Source organism: Gopherus evgoodei, chromosome 5, assembly GCF_007399415.2.
Source record: "Gopherus evgoodei ecotype Sinaloan lineage chromosome 5, rGopEvg1_v1.p, whole genome shotgun sequence".
Lineage (NCBI taxonomy): Eukaryota > Metazoa > Chordata > Testudines > Testudinidae > Gopherus > Gopherus evgoodei.
In genome coordinates, this window is record NC_044326.1 from 96,551,002 (window position 1) to 96,569,280 (window position 18,279).

Consider the following 18,279-nt stretch of genomic DNA (forward strand, 5'->3'; position numbering starts at 1 on the left):
GGGAAAGGAGTCCAGGAAAGCTGGATGTATGTTAAAGAAGTCTTACTGAGAGCACAGGAATAAACCATCCTGATGTGCAGAAAGAATACCAATATGTCAGGCAACCATTCTGGCTTAACAGTGAAATCTTCTGAGCTTAAACTTTTTGTTTTGTTCCACGTCTTTATTAATTATCTGGATGATGAGATTAATTGCACTCTCAGCAAGTTCGCAGATGACACTAAGCTGGGGGGAGAAGTAGATACACTAGAGGGTAGGGATAGTGTCCACAGTGACCTAGACAAATTGGAAGATTGGGCCAAAAGAAATCTTATGAGGTTCAACAAGGACAAGTGCAGAGTCCTGCACTTAGGAAGGAAGAATCCCATGCACCACTACAAGCTGGGTTTATTTAGTCTGCAGAAGAGAAGAATGAGGGGGGATTTGATAGAAGCCTTCAACTACCTGAAGGGGGGTTCCAAGGAAGATGAAGCTAGGCTGTTCTCAGTGGTGGCAGATGGCAGAATGAGATGCAATGGTATCAAGTTGCAGTTGGAGAAGTCTAGGTTGGATATTAGGAAACTTTATGTCAGTAGAAGGGTGGTGAAGCACTGGAATGGTTTACCTAGAGATGTAGTGGAATCTCCATCCTTAGATGTTTTTAAGGCCTAGGTTGACAAATCCCTGGCTGGGATGATTTAGTTGGTGTTGGTCCTGCTTTGAGCATGGGATTGGACTAGATGACCTCCTGAGGTCTCTTCCAACCCTAATATTCTATGTTCAAACGGGAGAATAGAATGCCTCTCTGGGCTCCTAGTTGCACAGAGTAAACGTTCACCCTTTTACAAAGTCCAGCAGACTTTCCTCATGTAATTGACCATCACATGTTGTGGATTGGAGCCATGGCTCTGCCTTCTCTCCACTTCATTCTGCTGTTCCCTATACCCTTTGGTTGAGTAGTTAAGGATTAATGTGCTTATAGGACGAAAGCTCCTTACACCTTTCCTTCCCCCAATATGTGCACTGTCAATTAGGGTTAGGCAGAGTTTGGCCCTTCACTTGCACCCATGCTGGAGTACATATCAATCTCCCTTGTTCTTATTACAAGAAATCATAGTCCCTTAACACAGAAAGCATGGCTAGCATCTTGTACATATGTAGAAAATATCAATTTGATATGGAAGAGATTCTACCCATCTCTAGAATCCAGGGCTATTTCACACCATTATGGAATTTACTGGACCAACTAAAAACTACTGAAGAATGTTGAGGGACATGTTCCTCAATATTCTAAATCAAAATGGATTAAAGACGGGGAAGAAACTAAACTACTAGGCACAGTTGATAAAGAACCAGAAATAATTTAAAACTATAACTCATCCCTTCTTAATCAAGCCTCAGTAAGTTTGCATTTCTGCTATTACAAATAATTATAGAAGGCTTTGGGAGGCATAATGCACCATGCAGGCCTTGTCTGTCTGATTTATTACACTGATACATTGCTTTTATGATGTATTGATAATGTCACTTCCATGAAATGCTGTTACTCAGCAAGATCAGCAAAAGCAATCAGTCAAGACCATGATTTGAGACTGTTTTTTGGTTATCAATTTATTTATGAAAGAGTTTAATAAATTAATTGTTAATCCAGAGTAAAAAGATAAGGACAGTTTAGTTTAGTAACTTTTAATTCTCTTATTGAAATAATTGTTGTAACAAAGAAGCATTATGAAAATATTAATTCTATTACTTACTGATGACCTAGGACATTTATAAAATGTTAAATGGAAATGTATGCCTACTTACAGTGTTTAAATTTCCAAGAATTTCATGCTGTTACGCACAGCATAGTATTATGTTATATTCACCCTAAAAATTTTCTATTCAATCTTTTTTTGTCGTATGTGAATATTGTACAGGAAAGTGTGTGTGCACAGGCACATACAGGCAGTGATCTGTAGTCAAGCGCATGCTTGGCCAGAAAGGTATGATTTGCTGCATGCTCTGATGTAGAGGCACTGAGTTCCACATCTGGGAATGCTATACTGCAATGCCTTGCCGCCAATCCCCAGACAAATTCATTGAGGGCCTGGCAGTAGTAAACCCAACATGGTACAGAAGGAGAGCCATCTCTGTGGTTGCAACTTCTCCACACATCTTCATAATATTAGTACATTGAACTGGATGCATATATAGAAGAAAAGAGAAACAGTTTACCTCTAACCGTCTCCTATAAACCTTACAGTTATTCATGAGATGGCAAAGAAATGGCACTATTTGAACTGGTAGACAGCTATGGAAATGGACAAATATTCTTGTTCATGCTACTAGGTCTCTGTTTAATTCCACAGCTCCTATTCATGCTAAGGAGGATTTATTCACATGAATTAATCCCCCTGAAGTCAGTAGGGCTACTGGTATGAACAAGTACTACTTAACATAACCTAGGAATGTTTGATAGAATCATTCTTGTGTCTGTGGAGTATATTAGGATATGTGTTTGCATATATTTTAGGTATGTGGAAGGTAAGATATGTGGGTGGAAATGAGGTTACAAACCATTGTCTAAGGATTCTGTGCGGGTCCATTGGTTGCTAGGACCCATCCCAGAATGTTTGTTTGAAAGTTTGACAGTGGGAAGACTATCACTGGTGGAGGGAGTGTGGAGAGTTGCTAGCTGGAGATACCTTGGTCCAGGCTTGTTGTTGTCAAGAAAGGCCTCTCCAGACTCCAGAGATGGGTCCATCAAGACTTAGCTGTCAAGATTGGGTGGCAGTGAGACCAGATTTAAAGAACAGCCATAAAATAAGATTTTTTTTCAGGGCTTGAATAGGACACTGGGAGTTTCCAGATGATCAGTACCAAAGTTCATCCATAGGTTTACTTCTTAATAATTGTAAATTCATTTATTTAGTCTGGAGTGAGACTGTGGTGAATGGAATTTTCTACAGCAGCTTTCTCAGAACACATACCACATCTGTCAGGGGACTCTTGCTGCTAGGGATGGATCCTTATGATAAGGGAGCAGAGTGAGGGGTGCCTTGAGGTAAATCTTTCAAGGGAGAAGCTTGGTGGGGGCAACAGTTATCCAAGACTGAGTCACGAGAAAACCAGAGTCGTACATTGTGCTATTACGTTTCATTAAACCCCCCTGAAGAGAATTTTAAGTTGATTCTAAGGCTGGAGGACCATTGAAATCATCTAATCAGATCTCCTTTTCTATAACATAGAGCTATAGAACTTTGTCAAAATAATTCCTAGAGTATATCTTTTAAAACACAACAAAACCTTGATTCAGAAAATCAGTGTTGAAGAATCCACTATGATGATTGGTAAATTCTTCCAATGGTTAATTACACTCAGTTAAATTCAGACTGGAAATAAGGAATACATTTTTATCTACCTTCAGTTTACAGCCAGTGTTTCTGAATCTTGTTCCTTTTTTCTGACAGACTGAAGAATTCATTATTAAATATTTGTTCCCCATGTAGGTACTTAAAGACTGATCAAGTCACCCCTTTATTTTCTCTTTGTTAAGCTAAATGGAGTGAGCTCACTATAAGGCATGTTTTTGCTAATGATTTGTTTAGGTCTAATTTATCAATATCCTGCTTGAATATTTGATACCAGAAGACCATAGTATTCCAGCAGTAGTCACATTAGTGCTAATTAGAGGTAAAAATCTCTCTACTCCTCCTGGAGATTCCCCTTTATGAATCAAAATATCTCTTTAGTCCTTTTGGCAAGTATCTCACTGGGAGCTCATATTCAGCTGATTATCTACAATGTTTCTCAAATCGCTTTCAGAGTCACAGCTTCCCAGAATAGCATGCCTCCCATCTTGTGAGTATAGCCTACATTTTTTTTATCCAAAAAATTATTATGGCTAGCTAGAATGTATTGTTTGCTTCTGCCCAGCCCAGCTTACCAAGTGATCCAAATTGTTCTGTATCAGAGGCCTGTCCTCATTGTTTACTGTTCCCTGTCACAGTTCTCAGGCTCAACAGAGAGAGGTAAATAGGGGTTTCCACCTGGGATCAGTACTGGGACCAGTGCTGTTCAACATATTCATAAATTATCTGGAAAAAAGGAGTAAACAGTGAGGTAGGAAAATTTGCAGACTATACAAAATTACTCAGGATAGTTAAGTCCAAAGCTGACTGCGGAGGGTTACAAAGGGATCTCACAAATTTGGGTGACTGGGCAACAAATTGGCATTTGAATTTCAGAGTTGATAAATGGGAAGTAATGCACATTGGAAAACATAATCCCAACTATAGATACAAAATGGTAGGTTCCAAATTAGCTGTTATCATTCAAGAAAAGAGATCCTGGAGTTGTTGTGGATAATTCTCTGAAAACATCCACACAATGTGCAGAAGCAGTCAAAAAAGCTAACAAGGTTAGGAACCATTAGGAAAGGAATAGATAAGACAGAAAATATCATAATGCCACTATATAAATACACTGTGAATACTGCATGCATCTTTGGTTGTCACATCTCAAAAAAGATATATTAGAATTGGAAAAGATACAGAGGAGGACAACAATAATCACTAGGGGTATGGAAGAGCTTTCGTATGAGGAGAGATTAAAAGGACTGGCACTGTTCAGCTTGGAAAAGAGATGACTTGGGGGATATGATAGAGGTCTATACAATCACGAATGGTATGAAGCAAGTGAATAGGGAAGTGTTATTTACCCCTTCCCATAACACAAGAACCAGAGGTCACTCAATGAGATTAATATGCAGTAGGGTTAAAACAAACAAAGGGAAGTACTATTTAACATAATACACAGTCAACCTGTGGAACTCATTGCTAAGGGATGTTGTGAAGGCCAAAAGTAAAACAGGATTCCAAAAATAATTTGATATGTTCATTAATGGCTTTGGGTATCTTAAGCCACTAATGCCAGAAGCTGAGCCTGTTGGACAGCGGATAGATCACTTGATGATAATTGCCTAGTTCTGTTCATTCCGTCTGATGCGACATTGGTCATTGTCAGAAGCCAGGATACTGGGCTAAATGGGATATTGGTCAGACCTTGCATGAACATTCTTATGCTAACAGTTACCTCCTACTGGGTATGCATTGACAAGTTCTTAGGCAGAATGAAGTGCCCTAAATAGGAGTCCCTATGACGCAAACTGGGCTAGATAATCTGCGTTGTTGGCGATGGGGCTCTTGGCTCCTATTCCCATAGTCCCTTTTGCTTATTTTCAGATTTTCTAATGCCAAAACAGATAGAGGGTAGCAGCACCAGCCACCTACTTGGCTTGACCCATCTTAGTCAGCCAGTATACCAGGTCACTGTCTCCTTGTAAGCATGGTTGGGGAGGCTGGTAAATGGTCTTCCTGTGGGAAGTTTCCCTGAAGGCTTCCAGAAGCTGTGAAGCCACCAGTCCCTCTCTGCCAGACTTATAGATTCAAAGACTTACAGTCAGAAGAGACAATGCAGGCCACAGAATCTCACCCAGTCACTCCTGGAACAAATCCCTAACTTATGTCTGAGTTACTGAAGTCCTCAAATCGTGGTTTAAAGATGGCAAGGTGCAGAGAATCCTCCAGCAAGTGACCCATGCCCCATGATGCAGAGAAGGCGAAAAACCTCCAGAGCCTCTGCCAATTTTCCCTGGAGGAAAATTCCTTCCCACCCCTAAATATGGTGATCAGTTAAACCCTGAGCACGTGGCAAAACTCAGCCAGACAGCACCCAGGAAAGAATTCTCTGTAGTAACTCAGATCCCACCCCATCTAACATCCCATCACAGATTATTGGGCATATTTACCTGCTAATAATCAAAGATTAATTAATTGCCAAAATTAGGCTATCCCACCATACTATCCCCTCCATAAACTTATCAAGCTTAGTCTTGAAGCCAGATATGTCTTTTGCCCCCACTACTCCCCTTGGAAGGCTGTTCCAGAACTTCACTCCTCTAATGGTTAGAAACCTTTGTCTAATTTCAAGTCTAAACTTCCTAGTGTCTAGTTTATATCCATTTGTTCTTGTGTCCACATTGGTACTAAGCTTAAATAATTCCTCTCCCACCCTGATGTTTATCCCTCTGATATACTTATAAAGAGCAATCGTATCTCCCCTCAGCCTTCTTTTGGTTAGGCTAAACAAGCCAAGCTCTTTCAGTCTCCTTTCATAAGATAGGTTTTCCATTTCTCGGATCATCCTAGCAGGCCTTCTCTGTACCTGTTCCAGTTTGAATTCATCCTTCTTTAACATGGGAGACCAGAATTGCATACGCTATTCCAGATGAGGTCTCACCAGTGCCTTGTATAATGGTACTAACACCTCCTTATCTTTACTGGAAATACCTCGCCTGATGCATCCTAAAACCACATTAGCTTTTTTTAACGGCCATATCACATTGGTGGCTCATGGTCATTCTGTGATTAACCAATACTCCAAGGTCCTTCTCTGTTTCTTCCAGTTGATGTGTCCCCAATTTATAACCAAAATTCTTGTTGTTAATCCCTAAATGCATGACCTTGCACTTTTCACTATTAAATTTCATCCTATTACTATTACTCCAGTTCACAAGGTCATCCAGATCTTCCTGTATGATATTCCGGTCCTTCTCTGTGTTAGCAATACCTCCAGTTTTGTGTCATCCATAAACTTTATTAGCACATTCCCACTTTTTGCACCAAGGTCAGTAATAAAAAGATTAGTCCCAAAACCAGTCCCTGAGGAACTCCACTAGTAACCTCCTTCCAGCCTGACAGTTCACCTTTCAGTATGACCCACTGTAGTCTTCCCTTTAACCAGCTCCTTATCCATCTTTCAATTTTCATATTGATCACCATCTTTTCCAATGTAACTAATTCCCCATGTGGAATAGTATCAAATGCCTTATTGAAATCAATGTAAATTAGATCCACTGCATTTCCTTTGTCTAAAGAATCTGTTATCTTCTCAAAGAAGGAGATCAGGTTGGTTTGGCACGATCTACCTTTTGTAAAACCATGTTGCGTATTGTCCCAATTACCATTGACCTCAATGTCCTTAACTACCTACTCTTTCAATTTTTTTCCCAAGACCTTGCATACTACAGATATCAGACCAACAGCCCTATAGTTACTAGGATCACCTTTTTTCCCTTTCTTAAAAATAGGAACTATGTTAGCAATTCTCCAGTTGTATGGTACAACCCCTGAGTTTAATGATTCATTAAAAATTCTTGCTAATGGGCTTGCAATTTCATGTGCCAGTTGCTTTAATATACTTGGATGAAGATTAGCTGGGCCCTCCGATTTCATTCCATTAAGCTGTTCAAGTTTGGCTTCTACCTCGGATGTGGTAATATCTACCTCCATATCCTCATTCCCATTTGTCATCCTGCCATTATCCCTAAGCTCCTCATTAGCCTCATCAGAGACTCAGGCAAAGTGTTTGTTTAGATATTGGGCCATGCCTAGATTATCCTTAACCTCCACTCCATCCTCAGTGTTTAGCGCTCCCACTTCTTCTTTCTTTGTTTTCTTCTTATTTATATGGCTATAGAACCTTTTACTATTGGTTTTAGTTCCCTTTGCAAGGTCCAACTCTACATGGCTTTTGGCCTTTCTCACTTTATCCCTACATGTTCTGACTTCAATAAGGTAGCTTTCCTTGCTAATCCCTCCCATCTTCCACTTCTTTTAGGCTTTCTGCTTTTTCTTAATCACCTCTCTGAGATGCTTGCTGATCCAGCTTCATCTACAATGTCTGCCTATGAATTTTTTCCCCTTTCTTGAGATGCAGGCTTCTGACAGTTTCTGCAACTTTGACTTGAAGTAATTCCAGGCCTCCTCTGCCTTTGGATCCACAAGTTCTTCAGTCAAATCCACTTGCTCAGCAATTGCTGGAACTTTTTGTTTTTAAGCCTTTATTCCACACTTGACATGATTGACAGGGCTGAAGGTGCTGTGGGCACCCACAGCAACTCCTTAACCTCTTCATCTACATTGAGGAGGTTATACATCCTGTCACACTCCCCCAATTCATCAGTAATAATTTTCTTTTTCCTTCCAGGTCATTGAAACAAATATTTAATAACATTGGGTTGAGGACTGATTCCTTCTTGACCCCATTAGAAATATACCCACTTGATGATTCCCATTTATTGTTACATCAGTGAGGCAGTATTTCATCCATTTCATGTGTGCCATGTTAGTGTCATACTGTTCTAGATTTCTAATTAAAATGTCATTCAGTACCAAGTCAAATACCTTACAGAAGTCTATCACAAAACACTTACTTTGGTCCTTATCAAGTATGGAATTCTAAATGGTTAATACGTCTGTATAATCTTTAACAGACTCCAGACTGTTTTTGGACAGATATAATTTGGCATTTTCTTTTGTATTGTTCCAGGAAACGAACATGCAGGCTTTATATATCTTTTTTTTTATGGATAAAGAATTAATTGACACAACACAGGAAAAGCCTAAGGTAATACAAGGAAAAGTATTAGCAATAACAATGTAAGTGAAAAGACAGGCAGAGAAGTGCATCCAGAAATAAAGGTGATCAATACTAATGCGATGAACTTGAGATTAAATGCTCAGAGGCTAGATGCAAATATAGGATGAGATTTCTTTGGGATATGAAATAAAGGCTGCAGACTGGTACAAAAAAAGACACCAATGGATTTCATGGGTTTCCTTTCCCTTTGGAAAACTCCAATACTGACCACTAACCAAATCCAAATGTGCTTAGCTGATAGAATCTGATAAAATCACAAGGAGTAAGACTGCAGGCCAGTATTTTTTTTATTCTCTTCAGGCATACTCAAATGGGTAAGATCATCTGCTTTCCAGCAATTAGATACTCCCCTTTCAATTATAAGGTACTATGTGTCACATAATTTAGTTAACCCAGGATGACTACATATATTTGCAATGTGGAAATTGGGCCAGCTGAACCTGGCTCAGGAAAATGCAATGATTCACCTATCTCCTGTTTGCTCCAATCCCCAGCAGCACAGGTAAATAACCATTCTGAAGAGTCATGCTTGCCTCTCCCTTTTCCAGTGCCTAGGGACTAGTGTACACAATGGAAAGTTGATATAGCTCACTTTCATGAGAAGCTAACCAGACCCATGAAAAAATGGCTTAAAGCTATGTGCTAGTCCCAGAAGGTTTAAACACCGCTCACCTCAGATGTAAGGTGTTGATCCTAGGTTATATAGAACTTGCAGCAGTGAGAAGAAAATACGTGTCCCAATAGTCATTGAATGATGGCAGAGAACTAGATAATTCAGGAAGCAACATTAAGCAGTTTGTGTGGAAGCTAATAGAAAGTAGTTTCCTGGTAGTCCAGGAAGCAACAGAAGGGAACTTTGAAAGGAGAAGGATGCATTTACTGTAGGATATAGAATAGAGCTGGAGCATAGTTTACACTACACAACATGGATGAGAAAAAGCCACATAAAGGACTCAAGCTATTGGCAAATTGATGAGTGAGGACTCTGAACCATGAACACCAGCTAATCCTCCAGCAAGTAGCTAAGGCCATAATCCTGAAACTGATTATATATAAAGTATAAAACTGTTATTATGTCAGAAATGCTAAATTTCAGTATATATATGTGTGTAAAATACACAAAGCATAAATGGAAGAAGTATCAGATTTCTGTCTGAACTAAAACAATCAGTATTTAGATGCAGTTAAATTGTTGTGGTGATTGGCCTAATTCTTAAATAAATTACATTTTCCCATAAATTTGAGTTTCACCTCTTTCTCTTCCACTTTCTCTACTTCTAAAATTATCCTCTATAGTATATTTTAAGTTTTTTGCATTGTTAGTTCTCTGTGCGTACTTCAGGAATTTGAAAGATGATCAGAAACTCTGGTGATGGAGGAGCACCTGAACAGATTACATTGTATAATGCTGTATAGGTATTCCATTGAAAAGATAAGGAGGGTTATTTTGGCAGCAAATATATTTTGAATGGTGCTTATCCTGCCTAAAGGTGAACATTATTTAGAGGTTACATACAGTTGCTGCATGCTTCCAGTGGTCAAATTATCTTCCTTGTAGTTGAAAAGCCAATTAATATCCCTTGCTGTTATTAACATGCTTAAAGCTGGGGCCAAGTTTTTAAAAATTGGCATCTATGTTGTACCAGAATGATTCTGAATGCTTCCATTATGCCAGTGAACAAGTAACTGTACATGAAACAGTAATTGCTTGTGTAAGTGTATGATGTCACTTTTAGTTAAGAACACAATTTCCTACAAGTACTATTTTAATTTAGCTGAAGATACATCTGAAGTAAAACCCTAATCCCAAACCCATATAATGTGAAGAAATTCTGACACAAACCCAAATCTGTATTCTGAGAGTGCCCATTATCTCTGCAATGGTCTGAATCAAACCTTGTATCTGAGCATCCTTGCAGTTTGGAGAAGCTCAGACTCAGATAACTTGGGCTATTTGGGCCATTCTCAGATCCATTTAGTTTACTTTCTGTGAACATTTGTGCAATCAAATTTTACTGGTTAAAATAGTCCTGGAAAATGTGAATGTTGAAATCAAATATTAAATTTTCATTTACAAATATTTTTGTAGCAAATATTATCCTAATAAGACCACCAGAGGGCCTATCTCACTAATCAGAATTAAGCATCACTTTTCAAATAGGACTGATCTTGAGAATTGTGGAGTCCCTCCTGGGAGGGACTGAATATAGCTGTCTGCCACTGAAGTTAGTCTGCCAGGTCCTCAGAGGGTATCAGCATAGCTCCACTGAAATCCATGGAATTATGACAAGTGATGGTATGAACTGGAGACCATATTTCTAACTATACCTACTACTATATTATTTCAGAGACAAATAAAAGATCGTGTGTCCTGTTTTACGTAAAAATGCAATTGTCAACAATACTATTAACAAGGAGAGTAATTGTGAAAATTACACAATTGTAGATGTATATGTGTGATCATGACGTGCTATAGTTCCATTGAGAGACTGAATTTTAAAGAAAATATATAGAATATGTAGTCTTATTGCATCATTTTCCGTCTGTTCAAAATTTAGATGTTGATGTTAATTCCATAGGCTCAGGATTTAGCACTCTCTTGCACCTGATGCTTTGAATGCACCCTCAGGCAACCATCAATTGCAGCGGAGACTGGAATTTGTCTTGCTTTTGGTGAAACATAGTGATATTTACTGAAATATTAAACAGGAGAACAGATTGCAAACCGCAGGCTAGACATGGGGAACTTCAGAGACGTCTTAAAGGCATTTTTTTCTACCTCCCTTCATAAGTAGGATAAGGTAAACACCTATCCTTTTATGAGCAAACATTGCTTTATGGAAACTCATAGGCAAGACACAGAAGAAAGGTAAACCTTAATAGAGATGTAATGCATATTGTAGAATTACACTAGCTTACTTAAAGTAAACTAGTTCATTTTCAAGGTATTCAGTGAGCTTGCTTCCCATACCTCACTTTGAAAATACATTGCATTTAAAATTTCCAGTAAACATTTATTTCTGGTTACAACCTAAAGTGGTTTCTTGTTGTAATCTTAAATATTAACAATATGATAAAATTTTTAGGCTGAAAATGGTTAAAGTGTCTTTTTTTAATAGAACTGCTTACCTTTCCGATTGTCTTCCTTAGGGTCATCTCTTTTATTTTGAATGCTTATGCTACCTGGCCCATTAGCCTGAGACCAAGGATAAAGATTTGAAAAATCATAATCAGCCTTCCCTCTCCCTTTCTTTTTCCTTCATTACATTTGCTTATCAGTTCTAACAGGAATGGAAAGAATTCTAAGATGATGAATAGCGCTTAGAGGTAGGGCTGCCTGGAAAACAACACTTCCATTTCATGAAAAATGTTAAGATTTCAAATCTTGATTTTGTTCTGCATCACAACACACTCCCATTTTTGAAAGTGACCCTAATAGTATAACTCCATCTGCAGCTGAGAACAATCCCTGTGCTGCTGTTTATACTGTTTCTCCAGCTGGACAGCCCACTTGTCTTTAATCTACGGAATAGCTTGATTCTGATACAGTACAAGCTATTCCCCTTTATTGAATATTTTCATGTTTGTAGCACATGCCAAATTCATTTTTCTGATTTTATCTGAGCTGATTTTTTGGCAGGTCTCCTCCTTTATACATCTCTACCTTGTTCTTCTTTTCCACAGTTGGTATTTGTTTGACATTGTTTCATACATGACCTAAAATTAGAAATGGCCTCAAACTGGAATATCTGTTCTGAAACACATTCTATCAGCTCCAATCTCTGTTGAAGTTCTTATCTGATCTAAATGTCATGGTTCACTCATAGACTCATAGACTCTAGGACTGGAAGGGACCTCGAGAGGTCATCAAGTCCAGTCCTCTGCCCTCATGGCAGGACCAAATACTGTCTAGACCATCCCTAATAGACATTTATCTAACCTACTCTTAAATACTCCAGAGATGGAGATTCCATAACTTCCCTAGGCAATCTATTTCAGTGTTTAACTACCCTGACAGTTAGAAACTTTTTCCTAATGTCCAACCTAAATCTCCCTTGCTGCAGTTTAAGCCCATTGCTTCTTGTTCTATCATTGGAGGCTAAGGTGAACAAGTTTTCTCCCTCCTCCTGATGACACCCTTTTAGATACCTGAAAACTGCTATCATGTCCCCTCTCGGTCTTCTCTTTTCCAAACTAAACAAACCCAATTCCTTCAGCCTTCCTTCATAGGTCATGTTCTCAAGACCTTTAATCATTCTTGTTGCTCTTCTCTGGACCCTCTGCAATTTCTCCACATCTTTCTTGAAATGCGCTGCCCAGAACTGGACACAATACTCCAGTTGAGGCCTAACCAGCGCAGAGTAAAGCGGAAGAATGACTTCTCGTGTCTTGTTTACAACACACCTGTTAATGCATCCCAGAATCATGTTTGCTTTTTTGCAATAGTATCACACTGTTGACTCATATTAAGCTTGTGGTCTACTATGACCCCTAGATCTCTTTCTGCCATACTCCTTCCTAGACAGTCTCTTCCCATTCTGTATGTGTGAAACTGATTGTTCCTTCCTAGGTGGAGCACTTTGCATTTATCTTTATTGAACTTCATCCTGTTTACCTCAGACCATTTCTCCAATTTGTCCAGATCATTTTGAATTTTGGCCTTGTCCTCCAAAGCAGTTGCAATCCCTCCCAGTTTGGTATCGTCCGCAAACTTAATAAGCGTACTTTCTATGCCAACATCTAAATCGTTGATGAAGATATTGAACAGAACCGGTCTTTGTAATGACCATGGTCTGAAGCCCCAAAATCAAACACCCCAGTTATGAGAGTTCAGATCCAGAGAAGTCATCTACAACTGAACTTTACAGCTCAGGTCCAGTATTATCCCAATAGAGAATTGAGATATAGAACTTGATCCTACAAAGTACTGAACACCTCCGTGAGGTCAACTCCCTCTGACTTCAACAGAAATCTAAAGTACTCAGAGCTTCACAAAATTGACCTCACAATGGACAATCCTGTACCCTATGCCTCCAAAAAATAGAACAATTTAAAAAAAAATCTTTCAGTATTTCTTGCCCGTGATTGAAAAAAATATATATTTTAAAAGCAATATTAGTAGTCCCAAAGAAAATAACAATCAAATGTTGTTTAAATATCTTGAGTGTTATTAAATTATTGGAAGCATTACTATACCAAGTGCATTTTACACTCATGATCAACAGTCCCATCTGGAATTTCTGCAGCAACCAGTGACAAAATATACCTACAAAATCTCTTTTATACATCCTTCAGCTCAGAAAACAACCAAAAGCGAGTTAAACCACAACAGATAAATGTATTAGTAATCAGAGATGTATACGTTAAACCCCTAATAATTTTGGAGAGAGACAAAAACAAGTCCTGGTTTTGAGAAAGACTCATTGAATTAAGGAAAGCTTGCAAAATTCAAACTAAGAGGTAATTTGAATTTAGCTTGCTTTTTATCCAAATCCCCAGTTTTTGGTCCAGAAATGGCTGATATGGGTTTAGCCCCACCATGTTTCAAATAGTAATTTGGGGAAGTGGGACCACCAAGGTGACTTGAGTTTTTTTTCCCAAAGATCTCTGTGTGAGATGTTATTTTAAAAGGTAATTTGGTTTTACATGCCACAGTATAAAAGTCATAAAACACACGTAACTCTCACTAGCTCTTTCCCCTTGGCCATAACTGGGCCTGAAATCTGGTGGAATCTGAATAACTTTTTCGTGTGGGCCCATCTCTAAATTATAATCATATTACACTGAGGGTGAAAATGAATTTCAAAGAACATTAAATCATTAAAGCATTTGAAGTTTAAGAAATGCCAGAATTAAGGGTGCCTGTGCAACCTTGTGAGTATGCATATGATGCATGAGCACATACTGAACGAGCCCATACTGAGTTATTCAATATTGATCATCATCATCATCCAGTCCATGCCCCCAGGCCTTGTTTGCAACACACCATTCCTACCTTACTCTGAATACAGGATTATTAATTTCATCAGTTTTTTTTCTAGAACCCTCTTCACCCTAGTATCTGAGTGGCTCACACACAGGAATTAATTTAGCTTTGCAGCACCCCTGTGAGGCAAGATGATATTACCATCCTCATATCACAGATAGGAACTGAGGCACAGAGATATTGAAGTCAAAATTGTCAAGTGTTAAAAACACATTACACAGCATATTTTTAAAAGTAATATATTCATATAATTGGCTGGATGAAAGATAAAGCTTTTTAGAGGCATCCAGACCAATATTATAGCACATTTATTTATATACATAGTATTTCCTGCCTTCATTCTTTCATGTTAGAAGTAAGAAGATATTTTCCCTGTACCAAATGAGAGTTATCAAAACATCTCTGCTTTGCTGTAACTACTAAAATACCTTGACTTCTGCTATGAACATTTATGTACTGCAAATACATTTGATTAAATGAAACCCATCATTCACATAAGTGTTGGCAAGGCTGTCATTCTTCATTTTACAGATGATTGACTAATTTATTTCCCCTTCTACCTATAATAAAGGTGCATTGTGCAGATCTGGCTTCAACTGTGCTTTGTGGAGAAGGGTGATTGCTCTGCTTGTGATTAAATGTAATGATTCAGGGATGTTAGCCATTTTACCTTCTTCAAGGTCCAAAGTGAAAAATACCCTCCTTTTGACATTTTTTCCACATGGGAGAGAGACAAACTACTGTTCAAGATAAAAAAAATTGCACAAATTGCAGCATTTACTTTTAATATCAGCATTTGAAAAAGGATTCATATTATGCAAATTTAAATGTTATTCCTTTTGCATGAAGAACAGAGAGAAAATCTGAATACTGTCTGGTTTGAAGTGCCAACTATTGACAGTGGAAATGGGATAGTGGGTCATACATTTTGGAACCATTTGTCATTTCAGAAGATTAGGCCCACACTTTCTGTACTTTACAATAAAGAGGGATGACTGAAAATTATATCAATAGACATCCTCTATATATGTAGTTCTGAAGATTTCAATTATAGTTTTGATGAATGGGTAATTTTATTAACCATTATAATAAGCTTATCTAAGATGTTTTGGAAACGTTTTTTTCAGTTATTGTGAATGTTTGTTTTACTTATGAAATGCCATCAATATTCATTGATCTAAGTTCAAGCCCTGCAACAGTTTCCCTGAAAATAAGCACATAAAAAGTGTTTGGTTGCATTATTGGGAGCCCATATCCTCATTGCTCATGGTTCCACATGGAGCCCAACACACAAATTATATGTATCAAAAAGAAGAAATGTGTAAAATGTGGCATAGCTAAGTATTCTATTCTAGTTGTTATACAGTGTATGTGGTGGGGAAATTTTCCCCCCTTTCCTCCCCCCCTCCCAGTCATGCAGAAGTTGAATTGCTCCTTTGGCTACAGTCAGACTCAACCCAGTGCATCTGAAAAACTTTTCAAACTTGGAGATTGATAGGTCCTTAAAATGGAGGCTCCCATCCCACTTCAGGGCAGCCCTCTGAAGGAGCAGAATTGCAAATCAGAGCTCTGGAGAAGTATGGGTTGCTGACCAGGGAAATGGCTTGAGAGCCTTGGCTGCTCAGGACTCTCAGCGAGGAGAAAATCTGTTATCCTCCCTAGTGAAACCACCTTTGGAACTTGAGTGCAGTCTTTCATTATGGGACATTTAGAAACCACAGAAATAGACACTTCAGGAAAATCAGAGATGAATAGCTGGCTAGATAGAAAAAATAAAGAGAGACGCTTTTATAGCAGATGTAACATGAAAATTAAAGGCCTTGTCCTACAAGACTTATTTATGTGAGTAACCCTTTAGTCCTTACTCCCGCATGTAGTCCAATACAGCAAGCAGCTAGGAACACTCCATGTCTAGTTGGCAGCGAGTATCAAGCAGAGTGCCCCAAGGGTCTGTCCAGGGGCTGGTTTTGTTCAATATCTTCATTAATGATCTAGAGGATGGTGTAGACTGCACCCTCAGCAAGTTTGCAGGTGACACTAAACTGGGAGGAGTGGTAGATATATTGAGGAGTAGGGATAGGATACAAAGGAACCTAGACAAATTAGATAATTGGGCCAAAAGAAATCTGATGAGGTTCAACAAGGACAAGTGCAGAGACCTGCCCTGAGGATGGAAGAATCCCATGCACTGCTACAGACTCGGGACTGAATGGCTAGGCAACAGTTCTGCAGAAAAGGACCTAGGGGTTACAGTGGATGAGAAGCTGGATATGAGTCAACAGTGTGCCCTTGTTGCCAAGAAGGCTAATGGCATTTTGGGCTGTATAAGTAGGGGTATCGCCATCAGATCGAGGGACATGAACATTCCTCTCTATTTGACGTTGGTGTGGCCTCATCTGGAGTACCGTGTCCAGTTTTGGGCCCCACTCCACAAGAAGGATGTGGAAAAATTGGAGAGAGTCCAGCGGAGCGCAACAAATATTATTAGGGGGCTGGAGCACTTGACTTATGAGGAGAGGCTGAGGGAACTGGGATTGTTTAGTCTGCAGAAGAGAAGAATGAGGGGGGATTTGATAGCTGCTTTCAATCACCTGAAAGGAGATTTCAAAGAGGATGGATCTAGACTGTTCTTAGTGGTAACAGATTACAAAACAAGGAGTAACAGTCTCAAGTTGCAGTGGGGGAGGTTTAGGCTGGATATTAGGGAAAAAAAACTTTTTCACTAGGAGGGTAGTGAAGCACTAGAACTGGTTACCTAGGGAGGTGTGGAATCTCCTTCCTTAGAGGTTTTTAAGGTCAGGCTTGATAAAGCCCAGGCTGGGATGATTTAGTTGGGGATTGGTCCTGCTTTGAGCAGGGTTTGGTCTAAATGACCTCCTGAAGTCTCTCCCAACCCTGATATGCTATGATTCTATGATACCAGGGAACAGGAATGCCTAGTCATACCCCTTTTCCTCTGGCCACACTTCCTGTGCTAACTACAGTAGCTCTAAGAATACAAGATGCTTACTACATTGGGGTATCGTTGTGTGGCTCATTAAATCAGCTTTATAGCATCTTTATGACATCAACGTAATGCAAAGCTGCTGAAGGATCTGTGTCATTGACTTCTATGTAGTTTACTCCAGGCTTATATCAGTTTGAAAGCAGAATCCTACTCTTAATTGTTTCTACAGTATAGTCAATTTTATAGACCACTCAATTTAGTATCATAATAGTGTGTGTTCTAGGCATTCAATATTCAATGAAATGTGAAGTATAATGAAAGAAAAGGCTTATTTTTCTCCCCTTTTTTATGTATGTTTCCATGTATAATAGATCCAGCTTACCCTGAATTTAGAGCTAGTGTATCTCTCTTTATAGAGGAGTATAATGAAAGTCCCACATTGTCTCAGTACTTTGTAATGTGCTATTTAGGTAGTAGTGACCCCAAGTTTCTGGTGAAGATTTTTTTTGTCAAGCATTTTATAGATGAATAAAAAAATAAAAAAGCAACCCCAAAGAGAATGCCACAGATAGTTCAAGGGAAAAATACAAAACAAAAACCTTTAGCGGGTTATGAGCAGCCAGTATTCCTGCATGGTTTATGTTACAGTCTTTAGTCTAATAATAATGATAATAATAATAAAAAGACTACTACAACTAACTTTGCATTGATCTACTGTTCAACTGTTGAAAAATAAATTTTCAGAAGGCCTCAAGTTTTCAGTTTTAAGTCATACTGGAACACTCTAGTAATTGCACTATGGAATTCTCTATAAAACCAACAGTGAGGGAAAAAACATTGACTCAGCACTTCTTGAGAACCTTTTTCACGCTGTGCAGATATA

At 38.7% G+C, this 18,279-nt stretch overlaps 1 long non-coding RNA gene across 1 annotated transcript; it reads right to left on the bottom strand.

Moving 5' to 3' along the window:
- Positions 1-438: 438 nt before the first annotated feature.
- LOC115652483 lies at positions 439-17,181 on the bottom strand. The gene is made up of 3 exons (XR_004000657.1): positions 17,165-17,181; positions 9,464-9,466; positions 439-561 (listed from the first exon to the last, which is right to left on the bottom strand). It is a non-coding gene; the product is annotated as an uncharacterized LOC115652483 (long non-coding RNA).
- Between the last annotated feature and the right edge of the window lie 1,098 nt (positions 17,182-18,279).